Source organism: Nannospalax galili, unplaced genomic scaffold, assembly GCF_000622305.1.
Source record: "Nannospalax galili isolate Female #2095 unplaced genomic scaffold, S.galili_v1.0 scaffold419, whole genome shotgun sequence".
NCBI classification, from domain to species: Eukaryota; Metazoa; Chordata; class Mammalia; order Rodentia; family Spalacidae; genus Nannospalax; species Nannospalax galili.
Window position 1 is genome coordinate 569,197 of NW_008343977.1, and position 26,193 is coordinate 595,389.

At 41.1% G+C, this 26,193-nt stretch overlaps 2 protein-coding genes and 1 pseudogene across 6 annotated transcripts in view; 2 read left to right on the forward strand and 1 right to left on the reverse strand.

The window, feature by feature from the left end:
* The window catches only part of Azi2 (5-azacytidine induced 2), a 31,941-nt gene extending 30,457 nt beyond the window's left edge, over positions 1-1,484 (reverse strand). For 2 of the 5 annotated variants that reach the window (XM_029567032.1, XM_029567030.1), the window contains exon 1: positions 1,274-1,407. The gene's annotated coding sequence lies outside the window, so the exon portion shown is untranslated. Of the gene's footprint in view, positions 1-836; positions 930-1,273 lie in introns of all 5 variants that reach the window. The other 3 variants (XM_029567031.1, XM_017799934.2, XM_017799933.2) reach the window with 3 other exon arrangements.
* A 305-nt stretch (positions 1,485-1,789) lies between these two features.
* The window catches only part of Zcwpw2 (zinc finger CW-type and PWWP domain containing 2), a gene marked incomplete in the record, with an annotated part of 165,116 nt that continues 140,712 nt past the window's right edge, over positions 1,790-26,193 (forward strand). The window contains 1 exon segment of the mRNA XM_029567035.1: positions 1,790-1,903.
* On the forward strand, positions 13,741-14,211 carry LOC103739862 (annotated as a pseudogene).

Consider the following 26,193-nt stretch of genomic DNA (forward strand, 5'->3'; position numbering starts at 1 on the left):
AGGGTCTCACAATGTAGCCCTAGCCAGAGATCTTCCTGACTCTGACTCCCAAGTGCTAGGATTAAAGGAGAGATTCTTTTTTTTTCAAATCACAATATTTCACTGAGTAATTATGACAATGTTCGGTGTAAACATTAATCTGGTATTTATGGCATAACAGGCACTGTGCTTCAAGTATTAAGGGACCACTTTATTTATACTTAACAATTCATTACATCAATGTAAAACCACTGAGATGAATGAGATCATCCCAATTTCCAGGGGAAGTAATGAAAACATGCAGACAAGCAGCTGACTCTAGAGCCAGCAAAGCTCTTAGAAACTGTACTTGGGTGCCTTGGAAAACAATCTACTATATTTTACAGATAAGGGAAAGGAGGAGGAAGAAACTTAACCTCTTTTCCAGTATATGGAAAATTTAGTGTTTGTATCTTGGTGCCCGACTCTAATCCAGAGCCATTTCCCATGACAGTATGCTGTCTCTTATACTAAAAACTTACATTTGCATAAAATAACCATTTACAAACAATATTTCGCTAGACATTTTGCAACCATCTGGTAAATAACCCAGTATTCCCAATTTTAAAAGATGGAGTCATTACAACAAACTGAGCAACTAGAACGTTTTTAGAGAACTAGAATTGACATGATGCCTTTTTTGTCCAATGTAACTTAAAATTCAAACAAATGATTTTTTAAAAGTGCCTTCTATATTTAAAGAGCAAATGTCAATTTGAACCCTGGCACACCCATGTTTCTGATCACCCTAGGAAATTTCTAATACATGTGCAGCAATTTTCGTTCTGATTTCTAGTAGTTTTCATGGGTTATTTTACCTGACTTTGGAGTATTCGAGTTCCTGGTGGGCAGAGGAGGAGACTGCTAGCCTACCTTGCAACCACAGCTGAAAACCGGACTGAGGCTGGACCCTGGAGAAAGGGATGGATACCTATATACTAGGAGCTCACGACAAAGTGCAGGGGCTGACTTGATGCTAAGTGCCCGCGCGTCGCAGACACGATTCACGTTCCTCTTTCCCTTTCCCACGTAAATGCCACCTCAGTGCAGGAAAGAAAACTGAAAGCGTCCCCAGTGGATCAGGGCACGGCAGAAATTGAGCAAGACACGGGAGGGGACGACAGAGACAGGGCCCGCGGCGGAGGGGTTGTGGGGACCGCAGGCGGCGGCGGGGGCTGCCCTGGAGCGGAGAGCGGCCGGGCCGCAGCGCGGAGGCTGGTGCCCGGCTACCACTCAGCTCCCGCGATCCACTCACCCTAAGCCCAGGTTACGTAGGGCCGCCCCCAAGGCCACCGGCTTTCGGTTCCCCAATGTTGGAGACAGACGGAAAACAAACCGGGTCGCCAGGGGTCACCACGGACTTCCGGTTTCCTCGAAGACACCGCTGCTTTCTCCGCGAAGGTGGCCGCCACAGGTGCACCGAGGAGGGAGTCCCATGTCTTCGGCCCCGGCGCCCGCGGCCTCACAGACAGGAGCCCTGGAGGTCACAGCAGAGCCGAGCAGGCGCGGCCCGAGGCCGCCCGAGCAGGCCCGTGACCCAGCAGCACACACGTCACCCCTGAGCCGCCGGCGCCGGCCGCCCTCTTGACGGAGAACGAGGCCGAAGTGGTTCTGGAAGGGTCCAGGAATGCCGCTCCCTACGGGCTCTGCGCCAGGGCCGCGCCGCGCAACGAAACCGGAAGCAGGATCTGAGGGAATCCCAGGGCTCGGAGAAGCCTCACTGAGGAGGGGCGGGGGCACGACGTACTACTAGTCCCATGAGCCTCCGCGGTGGGGCGGGGCGTACTGCGAGTCCCGTGAGTCTCCACGGCAGTGTATACTACGAGTCCCATGAGTCTCCGCGACCGTCGCGGCGACCTACCGCGGGGAGGCGGAGTGGAGCTGGGTAAGCATTGTCAGCTTGCGGCCTTTTGTCGAGGCTCGCGTTCGCGGCGCCCTCTAGCGCTCCCTTTTCATTCTGCGTCCGCTTAGATTCCCCTGGCTGCCCCTGCGGCTCGGCTTGGTGGTGCCCTGACGGGATGTTATCCACTCCTGGTGGCTGCTGACTGGAATGCTAGTTGCGCGTCTGGCTTCCCAGGAATCCCCGGTGGCCTAGGTTTCAGATCGCGTGGTGCACACCCAGGCTGTCCTTCGAATTGTCCAAGATCCCTTATTCACACACCAGGGCCCAGGATACCCTTCAGTGCAGTGAGCGACAGGGGGATGTGGCAAACTTGTACTGGTGTCTCTAGACATAGCCCCCGGCTACCCCCTGGTTATTTCGAGACAGGTTCTTATGTATCTGAGGCTGGTCACGAACCTGTTTTCTAACACCCGGTGAAGTTTTCTAGGCATATAGCTCAAGTTGGCCTCAGACTCTGTGTAGCAGAGGATGACCTTGAACTTCTTGTCCTGCCTCTACTTTCCCAAAGTTTTATGCATTCTGGGCAAGCATTCTGCCAACTGAGCTCCTCCCCAGTCCTTAGATGATGGTTTTGAGCTGTAGAGTTAGGCGTAGTTGAAGGTTCATTACAACATTAGGGGGTCACAGACAGAAGGAACCCTCCCCTCAAGTTCTGCTTTAATGTGACAGCCATAGTTATAGGAAGTTCATTTATTGCTGGCTATGAATGCTAATGCCCCTTGGAACCTCCTTAAATACTTTTTTTTTTTTTTAATGAAGCCTTACATTTTGTCAGTGTTCTGTTGAAAGGTCTTTCTGCATGGTGGATGTTCGTTTTGAAGTCAGGGTCTCTCTGTGTAGTCCTAGCTGGCCTGGAACTTGCTAAGTAGACCTGAATGGCCTTGAACTCAACAGAGATCCCCTACCTCTGCTCTTCTGATTGCTGGGATTAAAGGTCTGTTTTACCACAAAGATGTTAATAAAACAGCCCAACTGACTGCTCAACAGTATGAGTTCAGTTCAAGGGTTTACTTAAAATACATGTTTGTATTGTTGCTAGGCTTCTCTTTTTTATTGAAAGTGAAAAATCACAGCTGTTATAAATAAAGGCCACACTTTGGTTACATGATAGTTTAGAAGACTTTTAAAACCTATATTAATATATTCAAAAAGGAGATCTATTAACTTCAGTAATCAGGCTGAGATGGAAGAGAACCCTGTTTGTAGTATTTTGAGCAAGAACCAGGGGTTAAATTTTATTGCCTCCATGATGCTCTGAATTTTCAATTTTCAATAAAAGAAAATCACAAGGCATTCTATTTTGGACAATAGAGCTTTGGTGAAAGCTAACAAATGAATTGGCTAAGACATTTCAGTGAGAGAAAATGGCACAATTCAATATTTTAAAATCTGGAGAAAGACCTGGGTTTTGGGGTTTGTTTTGTTTTGTTTTGTTTTGTTTTGTTTTGGTCTTTTTGAGACAAGGTCTCCCTGTAGCCCCAGCTGGCCTGGAACTCCCTCTGTAGACCAGGCTGGCCTGAACTTACAGAGATCCCCTGCTTCTGTCCCCCCAGTGCTGGGATTAAAGGCTTGCACCACCACCCCCAGCGAAAGACCTGTTTTTCCTTTTAAAATATATACATCTGAACTATAACTACTTAATTACTTAACCATATTAATAAAAGTTCTGGCTTGACCAAAATGTAGAAGTTTAATGTAGTCAAAACATGTTAGCTTTTCGTTTTGAGGCACTATAGTGCCTCTATGTTGTGACAAAATATGATCCAAATTTTTATTACATTTAATCAGAAATAGTCACTTTCTATACATTTATATACATCCCCTTTACCTAGCCAATAAATTATTAGAGAAAACTTGTCACAGAGTGCTGTTATAATCTCATGTTAAAGTGTAATTACAATCTTGATACAGAGGAAAAGACTTCTTGATGGGAAGTGTAAGAAGTTTCATAGGAAAGGAGAATGGCTAGACGGTCATTGTCAAACTAGATAACAGAGGGACTTAAAGGACAGGTTTTGCTCCTTGCCCTCCAAGGTCAACTAAGTTCCAGGGGACTATGGAATATCTCTCAAAATGTCCTGTAACTGTCGTGAGTCACCTGTCCTCTTGAGCAAGGAGGCCATGGAGACCCCACCAGATGGACTTGAACCAGTGTCCAGTCTACAAAGAGGAGGGTCAACACAGGAAAAATATCCTCCATGCTTCCAAGTGAAGCCAGCCACAGTTGAGCAGAACCTATGACCTATCTTCACATAGATGGAACTGGTAAAAGAAAGGAACTAGGGGGCTCTTCCCAAGTCCATGTGACCCCTGAGGAACAGATCCTCAAACAACCTTAAGAGTAAAAATAAATTGGTTTATTTGGGCCAACTGTATGGTCTTAAACACCCAAAAGGAAAGTATAACCAAAGATTCAAGTGATCATTATATTTCTTTAAGAGTCCATGTGTATAGCTAAAAGCTACATAACAAGAAACAATGCCAGACAGGAGATACCTTCCTTTGAGTTGTTGGCCAGGGTGGCCCAAGTGACTCCCAGACAATAACCCAGCATAGAACTGGGAAAATGAACAGCACACCTCAACCTTATCTAAAGGAATGTTGGCAACTGACTGCTGCTAGATGAGGAAGAGCTGATTTTCCTAAAACAAGGAACTCTAATAGGCTGATTAGACTCAGCAGATGGACTTGCACTGGGGAACGGCTGGGGGCACTGACAATACAGTGGACAGTAACAGGGATGAGAGTATATGGGCTCCAGTGGGGGCGGGGAGTATGGGAGGGTGCTATTTGGGATGTGGGTATAAAGAAGAATAAGATTGTTTGGGATGTTCTGTATGAAATACACATAAAAAAATCAATAAAAAAATAAAAATTTATTTGTCATATCAAGATTATGTATAGCAATAATTCCTAAAAAATCATGCCACATTTTTGTTTAGCCCATATTTGGATGGTACCTTTTATGTACTTGGTTTTGTTTTGTCTTCTGTTTAGGGGGATTTTTTTTCCCAAGTGGTAAAATGAAAATATTTTTCATAATATTGTAAGATCCTCCAATCTTTTCCTAATTTTTATTAAGTGAAATACATTCTAGCCTCCTTTCTCAAAACAATTTTTGTTATTTTTATTTTGTGTGTGACAGTGTATTGCTTGCATGTATGTGAGTGCACCTTGTCATGAAATGCTGTGGAAGTCAGAAGAGGGCATCAGAGTCCACTGGAACTGGAGTTAAGGATGGTTCATAGCTGCCATGTGGGTGCTGGGAATCAAACCTGGGTCCTCTGCAAGAGCAGTCAGTGCTCTTAACCATTGAGTCATCTCTCCAGCCCCCATATTCTATCTTCTTAAAGAACTTTAAGAAACTTCTGTTTAGTTTGAAACATTTGTCCACTTAACTTTTGCTCAGTTGCCATTCTGAAATTATTTTGTTACCCTCTTGTATAGCATACTGTATTAAGGTTCTCTAAAGAAACAGAACTGGTAGAATGAATATATAAATAGGGAGATATATATATATATATGGATTTACCAGATTAGCTTACAGGATAGAGTCAGAGTAGTCCAACAATGGCTGCATCACACTGGAGAGACTAAAACTCTGGTAGTTGCTCAGTACACAAGGCTGGATGTCTCAGTAGTCCCAATCTAGCACTGAAGGTCTGACAACTTCCAAGAGATCTGCTAGTCTTCAGTCTGTAGCAGCAAGACGAACTCACCAGTGAGAGAGAGGGCAAGTGTCAAAAAGCAAGCGTTCCCTTTTGCCATGGCCTTTTATTCGGGCTGCCATCAGAAGGTAACACTCTCATTTAGGGTGTGTCTTCAAGCTTCAGATGATCCAATCAGAAAGGTCTCTCTCATTTCAGTTGATCCCAGATACGGTCAACTTGACACCCAGGTTTAGCCGTCACATATATTAAAAACACTTTGAAAGAAGAAATCTTGTCTTCTTCATTAACAGATGTATGCCCTGTACCAAGACACATAGAAAGTGACCAGTATTTGTTGTCTGACAACTGGAATAACTTTCCAGTACTTGATAAAACTTTGTTTGCTGTCTGTCTGTCTGTCTGTCTGTCTGTCTGTGGGATAACCCTTCATGAGGGGAGGGTATATTTGTTTTTGTCTGGGGGGATATTTGTTTGTTTCATTATATTTGTTTTAATTAGTTTTTAAAAAATATCTTATTTTTTTATGTGTATGAGTGTATTACCTGCATGTGTGTAAGTGCATTCGTGTCATGCAGTGCCCACGGATGTTAGAAGAGGGAGTCATATCCCCTGGAACTGGAGTTACAGACAGTTGTTAGCCTTTATGTGGGTGCTGGGGATTGAATCCAGGTCCTTTGCAAGGGCAGTCAGTACTTTTACCACTGAGCCCATCTCTCCAAGCCCTTAATTAGATTTTTTTGAGACAAGGTCTTGCTATAAATGTAGGCTGGCCTCACACCACAGCCTCCTAAGTTCTGGGGTGAGTTTTGCAGGCTTTTGTGGCTCTCTTTGCTTCTTTGTGCTGAAGTGGAAGCAAAGAGCCTTTGTTTTTTTCTGTTTGGTTTTAGTTTATTTTGAGAGAGTGCTCTCCTGTGTCTTGCTATGAAACCCTGGACTATTTTTTTTTCCTTCTTTTTTTAGATGGGGTCTCCCTGTAACCCCAGCTGGCCTGGAACTCATTATATAGAGCAGGTTGGCCTTGATCCCACAGAGACTCACCTGCCTCTGCCTCCTGAGTGATGGGATTAAAGGCCTGTGCTACCACACCTGGCTCTACCATCTTCTGATGGAATAGTCAAAGAGATAACTGGAAAATTAGTCTCATAGGACTTTGAAAATTTCACATTCATCCCTCCCTTAAATTTGGACCCTTCAGAGGCTACAGTTCCAAATGCAGAACCTCACCATGCTCTTTCAGAAAGACTAGCTGCCGTCCCTGCCGTGGACTCTGTGTGTGCTGAGAGGATGCTTCCCGGTCTTCACTTCACTGGTCAGGACAGTCATATGACGTCTCTCAGAATATGCGTTGAAACCATTTTCCCATTAATGACTTATTAGCTCCTTCTGTGTTCTGTGTATGATTTCCCTTTATGTTTTAAATGTAATTTAAATAGAATGAAAAGTATATAAAGGTAGAATTAAACCGTTTGCTTTATTGTGCAATACATTGTGACATTTTTTTCCATATCATTAAATGTCTGTACTAAATATAGGTATGATTTAAGTTTTTAGGTTGAAATTACGTTCTTTATTTACCTTTCATTTATGCAGCTAATACTGAAATTCAAACTGAAGATCATATTATTTAATCAATATTGGCATCACTAGATTTTTTTTTTTTGTATTTTATTTCTGAATTGTTTAGAGACCTTTAACTTGATTCTTTCAAGGGAACAGTTCTGAAATATTACTGTTCTCAGCTTGTCATGTTTATAAATTTAAATGTGACACATCAAAGAAGTATAATATTAATCTTACATAATTTAAAACTTCCATTTTACATCATTATTTTAAATTTATTATTTTTTTGAGGCAGGTTCTTACTATGTAGCCTGTTCCTTTGTTTCAACCTCTAGTGTGCTGGGATTACAGACAAGGGCCATCTCATTCATTTTAAAATTCATCAGTGATAGACTCCTTAATATTTGTGTTAGTGAGCCTTGAAAAAAATCCTTGTGTGTTACTAGTTAGAATCAATGGTAAGAAACTCATCATTCAAACTGGGCATGATGAAGCTTTAATCCCAGCACTCGGGAGGCAGAGGCAGGTAGATCTATGCCTGCAAGTTTGAGGTCAGCATGGTTTCCAAAAAACCCCCAAACTCATCATTTTCATTCTTAGGGTTTTGATATTTATTTATTTAGAAAGGAAAATAAATATAATTATTTTGAATGACAAGTTAAAAAAATTTCTACTTAGTTTAGACTGAAATTCTTTATCTGATAGTTTAAAGGAAGTGGTTTAGTTGAAGACTGTTGTTCCACATTAGTGGAACAAAATTTTCCCTTTAAGCTTATCCACTGTACAAACTTCCATGACAGTGTACCATAGGTAACGTTCATTCGAGAATGGTCACATGTAGGGAAAATGATTTGAAATCTTACCGTCCTTGTTCAATTTCTTCATATAATTCTTGTCTGTTTATATCATGGCAATATTTGATAACTGAAAATTTAATTTTAATTATCCTTACTGAAAATTGTATTCTTTCAAATTTGAATTTACTGAATAAAGTAGGGTATTGGCAGCCACCCAGTGTATATCTATAATATATAGATAGATTATAAGATTTAAAGTTGGCCCTTAGTACAATTTATGAAATTTCTTTATTTTGTTGCTTTTATTTTTTACTTTTTCCTGAAAAATTTTAAAACAGAATATAGTTGTTGCAAAAGGTAGTAGCCTTTCCTTTAACTTCTACTTTGATTTCTTAAATAGGATGAAATCCACCAGTGATCTTCATTATTAAATAAGAAAAAATTATTAAGCACCTTAGAGCTATGGTAGAAGCTATCGAGCAATATATCTGCATAAACCAGCCTCTAAATGATAGTCTTACACAGATAATAGGCTGTTAATAAATTTTTGTTGAATCATTAAATATAATCTAAAGTTGACTTATAGGCACAAATTTGTTAATTGATTAGCTGAGTGAACAAACAGGTAGATGTTAAAATGTCATTATAGAGGAGATTAAGGATAGATGCACTTTATAGATTAAATGCAAACTAAATAATTATTTAATTTCATCATTTGAGAAAAATCATGAAAGACAAGATAAAATGTCTCATTTTGCATTATGTTTTAACTTTCTTTTTTAAATGTGTATTTTTTATTGAATTTTTGTAGATTTATACAATTCATTTTAATCATATTTAGACCTCCCCTATCTGCATGCCCCCCTAGCCCATCCATAGGATTTCATATATTCTGTCTTATATGTTAAAGCCTATCAAGTCATATTCGTGTACCCAGTTGTCTCTAGGTATGAGTTCATCTACTGGTGCCTGGATAACATATCTAGTATCGTTCCCTTAAAGATGATCAACTGTCCCTCATTTAGCAGCGATCAGCTGACAATAGTTCCTCGGCCAAGGTTTGTGCTTCCTGCCCATTTCCCCAGTTCTAAGCTGGGGTTTTGTCTGATTGAGCTTGCCTGGGTCTTGTCATGCTGTCACTATTGCTGTAAGTTCATATGAGTGAGTTCCCAGGACCGTGTAAGGCTCTGTTTCCTTATGCTCATGCACCAACCCTGGCTTTTACAATCTTTCTGCTCCATCTTCCACAGTGGTCCCTGAGCCCTGGGTGAGTGAGGTTTAATTTAAGAGTCCTATCCAGGGACACACACTCTGCAGTTTCTTGTTCTCTGCACTTTGGCCAGTTGTGGTCTTTTGTGTTCATTGCCCTCTGTTGCATGAGGAAGCTTCGCTGATGAGAGTTGAGAGATGCATTAGTATTCTCTCTACCCCTGATCCTCTAGGTTCTGTGAGCCTTAGGTATAGCAGTTCTACTGTTAATGTGTCACTTAGGGCTGGGCATCTCATAGGCACTTATTTGTGTGTGACAAATTGTGGAACTCTATACTGGACTCGATCAGTTGCAAAAGAAGCTTCTTCGATGAGTGATGACTGGTATAATATAAGGATCTATATTTGGTATATAGTAAGAATTGTGTTTGTCTAGAAATGTGACAGACATAGGGTTTTTTCTAGGATCTGTGACCTCTTTAGCCATGTGTATTTGGCTATGTTTACAGTGCCACACCTGAGTTCCCTCTTGTTGAGTGGGCTTTATGTCCAATTAGATAGCTGTTGATTATCTCCAATATAAAAGTGCCACTACTGACCCATATAGCTTGCTGTGCTGGTCATTGCTGTGGTTGTTAGGCTTTAAAGCTGGGATTGGACCACAATGGATTGCTTTTCTCCTTTAGCAGCTTGCATAATATCCTCCATAAATATGAGAGCCAGTCTTCAGGGAGGTGGCTTTTATGTCAGTTCCTGGCTCCATTGCTTCAAATGTCTGAAGTATGTCCTGTCTTCAGCAGTAGGGTCTTACCTTCAAGGTCTGGGAGGAAATCAGGGGTTGTGGCAATAGTCTGTGTCATTTTTGGAGTCTCTTGGACCACTCTGGCCAACAACTGGAAGGGAGGTTTCTCCTGTCTGGCACTGTGTTTTTTGTTGTAATAGCCTTCATCTGTGCTCATTTCTCTCTGGTTTTTCACACTGCCTAAGCATTATTTATCTCTACTCTCTCCTTGTCTAACCTCTCTCATCTCTCCCCAGTTAAAGTACCCTCTCTTTTCCCATTTTCCCTTTGAAATACTGTCTCCTGGTGTCCTAATATCCTCTCTTTCTTGAGCTCCTTCTTCCTCTAACACCCATGGTTCCTTGTATATCCTTTGCTTCTCCCTTTCCTGTTAAATACCCCCATTTTTCCCAATTCCCCCTTGGTAACATCTGTCTCCTGCTATTTCCCTCTCTTGGGCTCTTTCTTGTCTTTTACCCCATGATTACTTTCTATTTTCTTGAATCCTGCAGTTATATCAGTTTATATACTTATATATAAGGATTTGGTATTAAGATCCATAAATGAGAGAGAAAATACATCACTTGTTCTTTTGAGTCTGTGTTACTTCATGTAGTGTAACAGTGTCTAATTATACCTTCATTTATTTTCTTTCTGTTGCCTCTTGGGTGTAGTCATTTCTTTTTTCAGTCTTTTGTATTGCTTCAATTATTCTCTGTAGACCTAGGTTGATGGATATGAATTCTTTCAGCCTTTCTATGTCATGGAAGATTTTCTTTCCCTTTCAGTTATGATAGTTTTGCTGGGTAAAATAGTCTATGTTGGCATCTATGATCAATTAGAACTTGGAATACTTTGGTCCAGGCTCTTCTGGCTTTTATAGTTTGCATTGAAATGTCAGCTATAATTCTGATACGTTTTCTACTATATGTGACTTGTTTATCTCTTGTAGCTGTCAGCATTCTCTTTTTGTTCTGTACATGTGGTGTTTTTACTATCATATGCTGTGGGGAGTTTCTGTTCTGGTCCTGTCTATTTGGTGTTCTATGTGCTTCTTGTATGTGTATGGGTATATCTTTCCTTAATTTAGAGAAGTTCTCTTCTTTAATCCTGTTGAAGATCTGGTCAATGCATCAGCCTAGGATTCTTCTCCTTCCTCTATACCTATGATGCGTAAATTTGGTCTTTTCATGGTGTCCCACATTTCCTACATATTCCATTCCTGTGACTTAAACATTTTTCATATTGTTGAGCAGTCCAGTTATTCAACTTTATCATCCAGCCTTGATATTCTATTTTCCATTTCTGGGTTAGGTTTTCTCCTGTCCTTTGAAATTGCCTTACTGAATTTTTCAATCCTGTCTCTTTATTTTCTTTGAATTTTTATTGGATTTTTTTGTGTTTCATACAGAACATCTTAATCATCTTTATACCCCTTCCTCATTGGTCCCCTCGCATTACTCCCTCCCCCATTGGAATTCATATGTTCTGTCATTTGTGTTAAGGTCTATCATGCCAAGTTAGTGTCCCCAGACGTCCCTCAGTACAAGTTCATCTATTGAGGTCTAGTCAGCCTATGTAGAGTCCCTCCCTTTAAGAAGATCAGCTCTTCCTCACCCAGCAGTAATCAGCTACCAATAATTCTTCGACTACATTTGGGGTCTGCTGTCCATTTCCACAGTTTTGTGCTGAGTTTTATCTGCTTGAGTTTGCGTGGGTCTTATGCATGCTGACACTGTTGCTATAGGTTCCTATGAGAAGAATCCCAGGTGCTTGTAGGACTCTGTTTCCATATGGTCATGCACCTCCTCCCTGGCTCTTACAATCTTTCTGCCCCTTTTCTGCAGTAGTCTCTGAGCCTGGGTAGATGGATTTTAGTGTATGAGTCCTCTCCAAAGACCCATACTCTGTAGAGTGAAGTATGTCCTGTGTCTGAAGTATGTCCTGTCTTCATCAATAGGATCTTGTCTTCAAGTTCTGGGAAGCAATCAAGGGCTGTGGCAATAGCCTGTATAATTTTGGTAGTCTCTAGGACTACCTTGGCCAACAACCCAAAGGAACGTTTCTCCTGTCTGGCACTATTTCTTGTTATATAGTCTTGGCTGTACACATGGACTCATGTAGAGATATTGTATGTGTAATTTTTCAGTAGGTTTTTAGACTAATATGATTCCTTCTGGTTTTTTATACTAGCTAGGCATTATTATTTCTCTCTCCCTGTCTAACCCTTCCTCCATGACCTCCCCATTTAAAGTATCCCCATTTCCCCTATTTCTCCCTTGATAACACCAGTCTTCTATGGTCCCATCTCTCTTGAGCTTCTTCTTCCCCTTTGTCACCATAGTTCCTTGTATAGCCCTCCCTCTCCTCTCATTTAACTACCCCATTTTACACATTTCTCCCCTAATAACACCTGTCTCCTACTGCTCTTCTCTCTTGGCTTCCTTCTTTCCCTTTACAACTCCCTGGTTCCTTCCATTTTCCTGGTTCCTACAGTTACATCAGGATATATATATATATATATATATTCACTTATAAGGATTTGATACTAGGATCCACAAATGAGGGAGAACATATGTCTTTTGTTTTTCTGAGTCTGTGTCACTTCACTTTAGTGTAACAGTTTTTAGTTCCATCCATTTACTGCAGATTTCATTATTTCATTTTTCTTACCTCTAAGTAGAACTCCATTGTGTAAATGTACATTTTGTTATCTACTCATCAGTTTAGGGAGACTTAGGTTGCTTCTGTCTCTTAACTATTGTGAAAAGAGCAGCAGCAAACATGGTTGTACAAGTATCTCTGCAAAGGATGCATCCTTTGCAGTATAACTGGTTTGAGTATAACCAGGTGATATAGTAGGTTCAATTTTAGTTTTTTTTAAGAGTTCACCACACTGCTTTCCATAGGGGTTGCAGGAGTTTACAATCCCACCAGCAGTGAGCGTTCCCCTTTCTCTACATCCTTGCCAGCATTTGATATCATTTGTTCTCTTGATCTTAGCCAGTCTGACTGGGGTAAGATGAAATCTTAAGGTTGGTTTAATTTACATTTCCCTAATTACTAATGATGTTGAACACTTTTAAAGATGTTTCTTAGCCATCTTTATTCTTCTGTTCAGGCAGTTTGCAAAGGTCTGTGCCCCTGCAAAAGGGCAGAGAAGTCTAGCCCTGGGACAGTGGGAGGAACCACATGTGGTCCCAATGTACGGGGATATGCACAGAGTGATATGGGAAACTCACCAGAATGCAGAGGCCAGATCTGGGCACTGTCAGGCAGTCTGCTAAGGTCTGGGACCCTGCTGAAGGGCAGAGAAGCCTAGCTTTGGAGGGGGAGTCCCAGTGTAGGTGGATGGGCATGGCACAGTTTGGGGAAGCTCACCACGATGCAGAGGCCAGATCCAGGCACTCTCAGTCTTCTAAGATCTGGACCCCTACTGAAGGGCAGAGAAACCTATCCCTGGAGCGGTGGGAGGCACCAACATGTGGTCCCATGTAAGGGGATGGGCACAACTACACAGGAGGCTGGATCCAGGCACCCTCAGTCTGCTAAGGTGTGGGCCCCTATACTTAATTTTCTTTTCTAACCACAAATATAACTTAAAAAGGAGTCTAAAAAAGAAATCACAGAACCTCCCAGCTCAACTGGAGGGAGTCCAGGATTATAGGCATGTGCCACCACACCCAGATCCCCCACTCTTCAAAAGCAATACATCCTCCTCTGCATGATGAGCTAGACCTGGTTCAGGGGCTCTGGACCTCAGATTGGGATCCTTTGAAGGAACATTCTGTACACCAGAAAATGTTGGTTCCAGGACCTTACCAGATGATTGCAGGACCTTCTGCAATGCCCTCTGTACCTCCAACTCATGAAGAGACAGTGGGTGTCAACAATTACTACCCAACACCCCCAGCCCTGTGCCTGAGTCAGCCACAGGGCCTATCACGGGTCCAGATGGGAAGGGCATTAATCCGCCTTCCTATTACACCCAGCCTGTGCTTGTTACCAACACCAACGCAATTGCTGTGCAGACTGTGTATGTGCAGCAGCCTGTCACCTTTTACGACTGCCCAGTCCAGCTGTGATACCCCTCCTGCAGGAAGATGATCATAACGCAGCTGTCATACAATGCTGGTGCCCTCACTTTGCTGTCCTGTGGGAGCATGTGCCAGCTGGGGTGCATTGCTGGCTGCTGCTTGTGGATGCCCTGCAGGAGGTGGAGCACTACTGCTCCAACTTAAAGCCCTCCTGGGCACTGACAGGCGCTTGTAGGACCTGGCCAATTGTGGGGAAGATGGTGTCCATCTCCATCCAGGAGATGTCCAGCCTGCCTGGAAGAGGCTTCTTGATCTCATCTCTCCATGGGCTCCATCTTAGTGTCTTCTTGGAAGGGGTGAACCGTGGCAAAAGCAATAAACCTCTGAATCCCAGAAATTACTGCTTGGAGTTGTGCTCTGCATACACAGACATGGACCTTGGGTTTCCTGCCTACTCAAGTCAACCCAAGTAACTGTGATTGTTGCCCTATTTGCATATCCTCCGGTGATTTGCCACTGGCTGGCTCCTCTTCTTCAGTGGGTCTTTCTGGTGGTGGTTTCAAACTGAGAAGCCACTGTTTGCCTTGTCTTTGACACTGTTCTGGCTGAACAAGGCCGAACCAGACTTTAGCACCTATGACCTTTTCCATCTGTCTCTATTCCTGATGACAGAGATCTCGCCTTAAAGACGTTATGATTCTGTAATTTCAGACCTCTTCAGCACCCAGACTCACTTTAATTTCTTCAAGTTTTTTAAGTGCATAGAAGGGCTGCCAGCTCCCACCAGACACATCTATGCTGTACGAAGTACACAATGACAGAAAAGTAGGGCTAAGTTTAGTCCTGCCCACCTTGCCCTCCCATGTGTCTCAGCACCACTCTGGAGGGATTTTTTTTCTCTCTCTCCATTGGGTAATTGCTTCAGTTTCTGTGAGGTCCTTTTGGTCTTAAATACCCGTGAATATTACTTGCAGGGAGATGCTTCTAGAACCATTTTTGTAATCACAGAACATCCATTATTTTTCCATTTCCCAGTGTGTTTTTATTTTGCTTTATTTTTTGAGACAGGGTCTGGCTTTGTTTCCCTGGCTGGTCTGGAACTGTGGGTTCAAGTGCTCCTTCTGTCTCCTGCATAGCTGGGACCCTAGATATGCACCACTGGGGTTACCTCTAGTTTTTGTTTTCTTTTTGATAGAAAAAGAAATAGGTGATATATGTACATGAGTGCGATGTTTTGAAAAAGCTTCTCTATGTGGGGCTTCAGTGGCTGTGATGGGCTAAGAACTGAGGGCTAAGGAAATCCATTTAGGTGCATGCCACGGTGCTGTGTGCTTGGGCCATGGAACTGCCTCCTGGAAGCCTAAAGTCTGATCTTATTTCTCATGCACCAGTATGGTCTCTACATCAGGAGACCTAATTAGAGGATACAGGCAGACAAGCCAGAATTTTATAGGTTGAACACTGTGTCCTGTTTAAAATTGACACAGGGCCTGGCAAGCCTTTGGGAGGTCCTTTCTCCATCCTAAATCCCCATAGGGAACTGGGGAAAATAATCTGTGATCAAACCCAGACCTTGAACATACATTCCATACCTTGTCTGTATATGGTTGAAATATAGTAACCATTGATTGAGCTATTTTTCAGAAGTACCATGCAGTGGATTGTGGATACCACATGCTACTTTGGTGTCATCTACTTTCAAACAAATAAAAGTCTTTAATTCACCCAGTGAACTTATCAGTTCATCTGCTGCAAAGAAAAAAAATCACACATTTATTATATCATTTGTATGCCAAGCAGTAAAATAGAGTTTTTTTAAATAGACTTCTTTTGTTTCTAAATATCTGTGTGTGTTCACAATGTACGTTTGTACGGGTGTGCACATATGGGCATGTAGAGGCCCAAGGCTGATGTCAGATGCCTTCCTTGGTACTGTCCACATTATATATTGAGGCAGTCTCTCATTTAAACATATAGCTCACCAATTCTAGCTAGTCCATCTAGCTACCTTGCCCTAAGGATCCCCTGTCTTTTCCTCGTGCTGGGATTACAGGTGAGCTAATATGCCCACCTTGCATTTATAGAGATGCTGGGAATCTGACCCTGGGAATCTGGCCCTCTGACCCTCACACTTGTGTGGCAAGCCCTTCATGAGTCATTTCCCCAACTCCTTTATATGTTGTTTAACCATTAGAAATATCCTTTGAATTAGGTATTATTACCATAAATATGTGCAAATGAGGGCTGTGGTATATAGCTCAGTAGTTCAGTGCTTGAGTAGCATGTTCATGGTCCTAGGTTCAATTCCAAGTACTGCAAAAATAAAAATTTCACATGAGATGATTTTCAGATCTTGTGAGGAAATTAAGTTGCTTTAATTTTTATACTTTATAGTACTTCAAGTAAGAGTCTAAACCAGATCTGGAGATGATATTCAGCTGATAGACATAACCATGCTTATTTTAAAATATTTTGAATAAATAGTGCCTAGGCCAGTGTAACTCTAAAGTTTATGTTTTTTCCCATTAATTCATGCCTTATAAATGCTCATTCACTGCTTCTTTCCAGCAAAGACTCTTTTAGAAACGAAGGATAGAGAGTGGTTTATCAAGATAGATATGAAATTTGCCCTGAGTAGATCTTTCTTATTTTGTTGGGGACTTAATTAAATAAACTACAGTACAATGTGTTAAGTGATGTCTTCAGTGAGTGATGAATGCTAAGGACACGGACTCCTCTTTCTATATTCCCTTTCAGAATGTCTTAGATACCACTTCCCTCCAGGAGCTAGGCCCGCCCTGCCTGAGGCTCAGCTGTGCACCTTGTGCTCTCATCAAGTTCTCTCTCAGGTTCACAGCAGTACTCACCACTGCTTCTTGAAAGGCACCTTGTCTTTGCCCTTGTGTTATGCCTTGTTCATAGCAAACCTCAAGAAATAATTTTAGGGAAAGATCTGAGACTGCAGAAAGCAGGAAGGAGTGGAGCTTTAGATAAGCTTCTAGGTATCAGAATGAGGAGTGATGGACACGTCCTTGTAAACAGGAAGGTTGGCCTTTTGAGAATGAGGAAGATGGTTCAGAATTACAGATTTAGGATGACTGCTGAAAGGGAGCTGGAAGAAAGAGTGAATAAAGCACAGGCAATCTTAACAAGGTGCTTTAGAGTGAGGACTAGGGTCTTGAAATGCAACAGAGCAGCAGAAAGCAGCCTACAGCATGTCACTGGTGAGTTCTAACCCCAAATATCAACAGTGGCTTCCCACTATGAAATAGCAGATCTGTGGTTTTGGTTTTGGTAAAATTTCGTTTTGTACAATAAATACTTTTTTCATTAAAACTAGTCATTGAAACAAAAATGCAGAAGAAAAATACCTGTTAGAGTTCCCTCCCCCCAATTTTTTATTCTCATGTCATTAATACAATACTTAAATATCATTTCGGAACTGGGGACATGAAAAGAAATGTTTGTATACTTTAAATGTGTGAATTTGAGAAAAAAGAACATTCTTCCATAAGCAAAACCTAATGATCATTTTAGCTATTTGTAGCTCATTGTATCAAGTTGGAAGGTCATTTTCTGCTGTTGGGGAGGGAGAAGTAGGATGTATAATGTACTAGCCCTAATTCTAGAAACAAAATTATTGAGTAAAGTTTTTTGATCTTGGGCTCCTTCTCTCTGAGGCCTGTATAAGTATAAGTTTTTGTGACTACATAGCTTTTTTTCTAGCATGCTCCTTTCTATTTCTTCCCACTAAATAAACAAACAGTACTCAGAGTCATTTAAAATGTTTTTCTCAATTTCTGTACCTTGTAATTATTCTTCAGGGTGCTCTAGTCAGAATCCCACCCTCCCAGTGAACTTAGTATTGTATTTGTCAGGTCATCAGTGCCTTCCATGCTGAATCTTGATAGTCTAACTCCAACTTCTCACTCTTCCTCATTAAAATCCAGAGCTCCATCCAACATAATCAACCTCTTCATCTGTCTGGGAACAGAAATGTCACCAACTTAGATCTGAATATTTAGGCTGAAGATGGTAGTCAAATTTGATTAATCTTTTCCTCTTATCCCTTCTTGCATACATGAACCCTATCCTCTAAAACATATACAAAATCAAATAAAATTTTAGACCCCTATTTCTACCCAAAACATAATTCTCTAAAATCTGTTATCTATACAATAATGTATTTAAAAATACATACTTTGTTGAAGTACGTCAACTAAATATATATGTGTGTATGTATATATACACACAGTGTAACAATTATGTACCATTCATGCATTAGTGCAATGTAAAACCACTTGTATAATTGCTGGCCAGGACAAAATGGAAGCTCTTCTTACTCATTCCCTCAGAAGCACATTGTCAGCTCCACAGAAGCTACCTCACAGTTCTCTCCATCCCTACACTGCTGTATTGATTTTTGTTTTGTTTTGTTTTTTGAGACAGAGTCCCACTATGTAGCCATGAATGGCCTAGAAATGGCCTCAAACTCACAGAAATCTACCTACTTTTGCCTCTTGAGTGCTAGGATTAAAGGCAAGCACCACCATGCTCTGTCCTATCCTGATTTTTAACATCACATATTAGCCTCACCTGTTTTAAAACTATATAAATGGCCAGGCATGGTGGTGCATGCCTTTAATCCCAGCACTCGGGAGGCAGAGGCAGGCAGATCTCTGTGAGTTCAAGGCCAGCCTGGTCTACAAAGCAAGTTCCAGATCAGCTGGGGCTACAGAGAGACCCTGTCTCAAAAACAAAACAACAAAACAAAAACAAAAACAAAATCCTAAAACTGTATAAATGGAGAAATTTACATTAAAAGCTTTACAAAGCCTTATCTAACTCATGTAATACGTATTTTCTTATTTTGACTTCTTTATCTCAGTGCAGTGTTTCTGATATTCTTCCAAGTTGTGTGTTACAGTAGTTCACTTTTATTGTTATTCTGCTGCATGAATATGCCACATTTTATTTTCTGTTTATAGATATTTGAGTTGCTTACAGTTTGAGCTATGAATGTTCTTGTGTGTATCTGTTAAGGAAGGTAGAGATATCTTTCAAAGATGCTTACAGCAGGTTTATATCTAGAAGTGGATATGTTCAAATTTAGTAGATAATTAAAAACAATTTCAACAGATCCATTAATTGGCAACCCAACATGCTGTGTATGAGAATTCCAATTTAGAGGCTTGCCAATTTTGGTGTTTAAGCCTTTTCCAGTGTTAGTTTATGATCTTTCTTTTGTGATGGACCTGTATAAATTTCTTGTTGATTTTTCCTTGTTAGTCTTTGGCTTATTTTCTAACTGATAGTAGTAAATGGGTAATAACTGCACATTTACTACCTTCCAGTCGGGCCTCAGTTTTGGCCTTCAAATAGGCAGCTTTCTTCCATTTTCAAATATCGTATGAACATCTCTTTTTGTTTTCTGTTTCAATAAAATTTTCCCTTTTCACTGGGAGACCCGCCCCCCACTCAGGGTCTCCTGGTCCTGATGCAGACTGACAAACTGACATAAGACATTCTATTTGAATTTTGCATAGTTTATATGACATTTGGGAGGGAGTGACTTACAAAGTCACAGATTCTTGTAGGCTTTTCCTTTCCCATATTTGAAATGCATGTGCCATCTGTTTCCCACCCCTGGTCTCTTTCACTCCCTGTTTGCCTGTGCTCAATATGGCAGCAGCTCCATTGCTTTTTCTCAGTGTGTTCTGGGTCACCCATGCTTGCCTTGGATCAAGTCCAGCTTTTTGGAGGAGCTTTTGGGTTACACTCGATCCCTTCCTTCGGCTCTTACAAACTTTCTGTCACCTCTTCCGCAAGGATCCCCGAGCCTTGGAGGGGTAACAGATGCAGGGCGATCTCTCTTGTATCATGGTGAGATATTGACCTCTTGGGCCTCCCCATCATTCAGCTTCAAGATGTGGCCACTGATCTATCTCAGTGGTGTTTCCCCTGCTATAAAGACAAATGTAAGGAGTGGACACATCTAAACAAATACGGATGTGAATACAAATGCCAAGAAGATATCCCAGTAGGTGTACCATACTCATTAAACAGTATACTTACAATGGTTTCCCTACTGGGGCCTATAGGGGTTGGCCTGGTCTACAACACCAGATGTGTGTTCCATCCCTAGGAGGGGGCCTTATCCAATTAGAAATTTGTCAGTTGTATGTATGTTAGTTGAGCCATTATTGCACTAGCAGGCATTGCTTGGCATGTCAATTGTGTGCAGCACGTGGGGGTCCATTGATGAGCAGAATCACAGAGGATCCTTTTTCCCCAACCATCTGCATAGCACCTTCTGGCACTATGAAAGCCATCTGTCCAGTGGCATGGAGTAGTCAGCTTAGTCTTGGCTCCATCTCTTTTTCTCCTGGGCTCACATCATGTAGTATCTTCAGCAACTTGGCCTTACCGACCTTTCTAGTGTACAACCCACATTAGTGGCAATAGCATTGGTTAATTTGAGGACCTCTAGGATCTCTCTGACCCAACAGCTCATAAGGGAGTAACCCACCCCTAGTACTATAGTTTTTCTTAATAGTTGTACAGTTTTGGGAGCCTCTGTTTTTATTTTACTCAACCATAAAACTCCCAAGAATCTTACAACAATGGCTGGCCTTTGTTTCTTCAGGTGTACTTGATATCTTTCAAATGGGATTCACATCTGTAAAACACTCAAAGGTTAACATCATATATTAACTCAATCATAGACAAGTTCTAACACATCATTGAAAAGTTTTATCTCTTTGTATTAATTGCTTTCTCCATAGATCTCTGTTAGGCACCATAGAATGGGTAAGAGGCATTAATTTGGTTAGTTCTTTATTATCTTTATTTATCCCTTTGGAGTCATTCTGCATTCTGGGGATTTTACATGGAGTCTCTTTGTATCTTCTTATCTTTAATACACTTGCAGGTGCTGGCTCAACTTGCTTAACACTGTACCAGGCTAAGGAGGCAGTCTTGTCCCTGCTGCACCTGTCGGTTCCCTGAATCAGGTAGGCCCTGGGTCTGCCTCCTGGCTGGAGCCATATCTGCTGCCTCTCCATTGACTATACCTGGCTTCTGGGGGAGGCCCTGGTGTGAAAAACTGCCTCTACCCAGCATAGCTTTTCTCGGGAGAGAAATTTACCTTATTTAATCTTTGGGGATACTTAACCTCCCCCAGGACAGTTTTTATCCTCTGAATGCCATTTGTGAACTGTTCTTCAGGTTTCAAAGCCTTCCAGAAACTCCTTAGTACTGAATTTGGTTTTCTATCAATTTTTTCTTTGGGAATTTGGGCTCAACATAAATCTTGCCACATTTGTCTTCAAGTAACCCAAACGGACCATTTCTTCTGTCTGGTCTTTTTTATATCTTTAGGAGGTTGATCTATAATTCTACATACACATTTTATATGCTGGTTTGAGTCACTTAGATCTGCTAAAGCCTCCCTCACTTTACAAAGATCCTGTCCCATTAAAGGACTTAGCAAAACCATTAAAGCTCTATACCATTCTCGAGGTCCCAGTTGAATTAAGCCTTCCTTTATATCCAGCCCTATGTGGCCCAGTGAACTGGGCATCATATATTGCTTTTCTCATACCTAGTTATTTCACTAATACCTGTCCCTCTTTTGTAGTCCTCCAGGCCCACTAATCATGGGAGCATGACCATGTATCCTTCATACCTTGCACAAGCCATTCCATTAGAGACTGCTCCGTTTTTATTGGCCTAGGTTAAACAGCCTATGTCTCAAGGACGAATGGGTGATTATGTAACAGCTATGATGCTTCTAAAGGACTTAAACTGATATTATTTGTTCCCATGTCCCATACCCTCATGAGCCACATGGTGAGGGGCTTTTTGATTGCTTGTTTGAAAGTTTTTCCTCATTTCAACAGTTCCAGTGTGAAGTATTTTCTCCTAGCTACAGTATTGTTAACTCTTTTTCCTTTTTGCATCAAAGGTTGTTGAATCTGAGGGGCAGCTTTAGCTACTATTATTTTTAGGTTGTTTCTTTTCTCATTTCTCATTACTATCTTTTTCCTTGAGTCCTTTGACTCCTGGTCCCCTAACCTTATGCAAGTTAAAATCTCCCATTTTTCCCCCCTCTCTCAACTCTGAGGCTGAGACTGAATTTGTCAGTAATTCCTTAGCCTTTACACCCTCCACTGGGGCTGCCTTTGTTTCAGAGAAATCTTTTATTATGCAGTGGCCACGCCCCCTCTTTAGGTTCCTCTCTTCCATCCAAGACTTGTAAAAATTGTTTCTAGGCTCTCTATGACCTTATAGAATCTTCACATACAAGCAACTGAGCTATTTTCCCACATTTACAGGACAACTGTGGCCCAGGGATGCTCCCCTTTGAGTCTGTCCACATCTGTGTGGTGGCCCACATCATTCAACTTACATATTCTATGATCCATTGAATAACCCACATGAGCTCTGTGAGTGCTGCTAACCTCTTTGCTTTTCCCAAACTTCTGTGGTTTGTTGTTTCCAACATCATCCTGCTGGGCTGCTCCAATTGTTTCACTACATTTTTCCCTTCGCATTGGGAGAGCAGTCCCCACTCAGGGTCTCCTGGTCTTGACAGAGATTGACAAACTGACATAAATATTCTATTTGGGTTTTGCATAGTTTATATGACATTCAGGAGGAAGTGACTTACAAAGACATGGATTCTTGTAGGCTTTTCCTTTTCCATATTGAAATGCACAAGCCATCCAGCGGTCTCTTTCTCACTGTTCACCCATGCTCAATATGCTGGTGGCTCCCCTTTTTCCCAGTGTGTTCCACGTTGCCCACACTCATCCTGGATCAACTCCAGGTTTTTGGAGGAGCTTTCAGGTTACATCTTCAATTTTCATTTCCTTCTGGAAAAGCCTCCCCCTTCTTCTATGTATTTTGGTTGTAGCCGTCTTTAACACATGCTCCAAGGTTAGGTCTGTGACCTTCCCCCAAGAAAGAGCCCATGCTGTTCACAGGCTATCATTACAGGTACTGGGTTATAGGTAGGCAAACCTGGAGCCAGTGTGAGAGCCCAAGATTCTTCTGCACACCTGAAGAATAAATGCTTGCTTTTTTGTATTGTACTTTTGCTTCCTCGGCCTTTCATGTGAAACTCAACCTAGTGCAAAAAAAGCAGAATAAACTAAGAATAAATCCATTTGAAATCATTTAGTGCTGAACTTATCTGTGCCTTGCCCTGTCTTTAAAAATTTTTTTATTACAGTTATTGGAGAGTGGGTGCATGTGCCACACAGTGCACATGTATCAGTCAGAAGACAACTTTCAGGAGTTTGCTCTTTCCTTCTACCATGTGGGTCCTGGGAATTGAGCTCAGGTCATCAAATTTACTGGCTATTTCACCAGCTCAGGCCTCAAGCTTGGCAGGAGCACCACTGTCCACTGGTTTCCCTACCTTCATGTCAGACTTTTTTTTGCCCACTTTTGATGCATAGGCCAATGGTTTTCTTTTTTCCTTTTGTCTTACATTTTAATTAAATATTTTGGTGCCAGGTGTGGTTTTGCATGCCTATAATCCCAGTATTTGGAAAGTGGAGGTAGGAGGCTCAGTAGTTCCAGGCTATTCAAAGCTACATAGTGTGTTTGTGGCTAGCATGGACTACATGAGATCTTTTCTCAAAAAAAAGAAATGAATTTGGGGGTTTAAACTTGTTTGTACTATCTTCTACAGACATAAACATTAAGGATTTTGCTTTTAGCCAGGCATGGTGGCACACGCCTTTAATCCCAGCACTTGGGAGGCAGAGGCAGGCAGATCTCTGTGAGTTCAAGGCCAGCAGAGTTCTAGGACAGCTGGGGCTACAGGGAGACCCTGTCTCAAAAAGACCAAAAAAAAAAAAAAAATCTTGCTTTGGGCAATATGAGCTTATTGAATATATAAATATAAAATTGACATATTCTTCCAAGCATATTAATTAATTTGCACATAAAGATAATTTTTCACCTCGAATACATTCTCCTTATTGTAAGTGTACAGATCCCATAGATTTATAGAATAATATAGCATTTTAACAGTTGTTCTATTTAATTTTTGGAATTTCATTTGCCTATAAAAATGTTGAATGTAAGAAGGATGTCTCAACTTATTTCTCCTCCATGATTATCTGGTGAAACTGTAAGAAAATGCTTCAGTTGACATTTTTGTGTTGCCTGTTTTACTCTAATTCACTGGGTCATGACAGGGTGAAAGCTGTATCCTTTTTCTGTGTCTTTTACATTTCTTTTGATTCACCAAGACAATTGTACCCAAAGAATTAATTCTGAATTGTTGCTGTGCTTTGAAGGATAGTGAGATCTTGCTGCTATTGACTCAAAAATACTTGTGACATTATCTTATTTTATATTTTTTAATGGGCATAGAGACCATTTATTTCATATAGAATTTTTTTAACTTTTACAAAAACTTTATTGAGAATTTCATACATGTATATAAGGTGTTTTGATCAAATCCATGCCCATTCCATCCCTTCCAACACTTCCCATATCTCCCCATCACCTTTTTCTTTTCTTTTCTTTTTCCTTCTTTCATTTATTCATTTTAATGGGGCTTTTGGGTACTCTAACATTCCACCCTCTGAAGAGGTAAACCTAAAATCTTTTAAGGATTAGATACAAGCTCCCAAATACTTTTGACTTTTTGGCCTTTGGAACAGAGTATGCTGCTAACAGTCTCAAGGACATTTTGACTTTTAGACAAGAAACTGGCTACTTTTCTTTATGGTCTTTTTACCCTAACTGTCTAGCCAATTCTTACCTCCTATTCTTTTCATGCCATCCTCTGAAGGAGTTACCCAAATTGCCAATAGGGAATAGGGACACAGACCGCTCTGGCTTCTTCCATGCTGAACAGGGATGCAGGGTGAGGCAATTGGAGTACCCCTTCAGGGGATCTATCTAAGACTCCCAAATTGCATAACTATTGTCTCTAAGGGGAGAAGAAAGTCCTTGAATCATGAATAGGAGATGTGAAGGAGAAGTAAAGGCAAGAGCAATTAGCATTACAAGTTCTGGATAGGGAACTAGAAAAAAGTCAAAACAGGGCAAATTTCAAATGTTTGTATCAGAGTATTTGTCTTCAAGGTTGGACTCTAGAGTGATGGATTCAGAATTTGATTTCAGGTATTTTGGTAGCTGTTGGAGTAGTTAGAATCAGTGTCAGTTCCCTCTTAAAGCCTTTGAGATAACTGAAGCGTTTACTGAGATGTATGTATGACCTGAGGGTATGCACAGAGTAGCCTTTACCCAGCTTGGGTCATGCCTTCTTTTCCTAGCCTTCCCCAAATCCAGGAGGCCATGTGTGATTAGGGTCAAATTACATACAGTTGTCTGGGAAGAGTGGCTGGATACTCCAGTAAGGGTCCAGTAACACTGTTTGGCCCTCCTTTAATGAACGAGCACAACCATCAACAAGCCCAATTTTGACGATGTTTAGCAATCAGACTTAGCTGAAGAAGTGATGATGGTAGTTATTTCATGAAGAAAGGACTGCTCTATAGCATCATATTATTAAAAGGACCTGGAATTTAAAAGGATTTCTTGCTAGGACCCACATATGAGGGAGAACATATGTCATCTGTTTTTCTGAATCTCTGTTACTTCACTTAGTATAACAGGTTCTAGATCCATCCATTTACCTACAAATTTCATTATTTCATCTTTCTTTACTGCTGAATAGAACCCCATTGTGTAAATATACCACATTTTTGTTAACCACTCGTCAGTTGAGGGACACTTAGGTTGCTTCCATCTCTTAGCTATTGTGAAAAGAGCAGCAACAAACATGGTTGTACAAGTATCTCTACTATAGGATGAGTCTTTGGGTATATGCCAAGGAGTGGTATAACAGGGTCATATGGTAGGTTCATTTTTAGTTTTTTAAGAGTTTTCCACACTGCTTTACATAGGGGTTGAACCAGTTTGCAGCCCCACCAGCAGCCCCACCACATCCTTGCCAGCATTTGCTATCAATTGTTCCCTTGATCCTAGCCAATCTGATTGAAGTAAGATGACACCTTAGGGTGGTTTTAATTTGCATTTCCCTAATTACTAACAATGTTGAACACTTTTTGAGATGTTTCTTAGCCATCTTTATTTCATCTTTTGAGAACTCTTTGCTTAGATCTTTAGCATATCTGTTAATTGGATCACTTGTTTTCTTAATTCTTTGTTTTTTTAGTTCTTTATATAA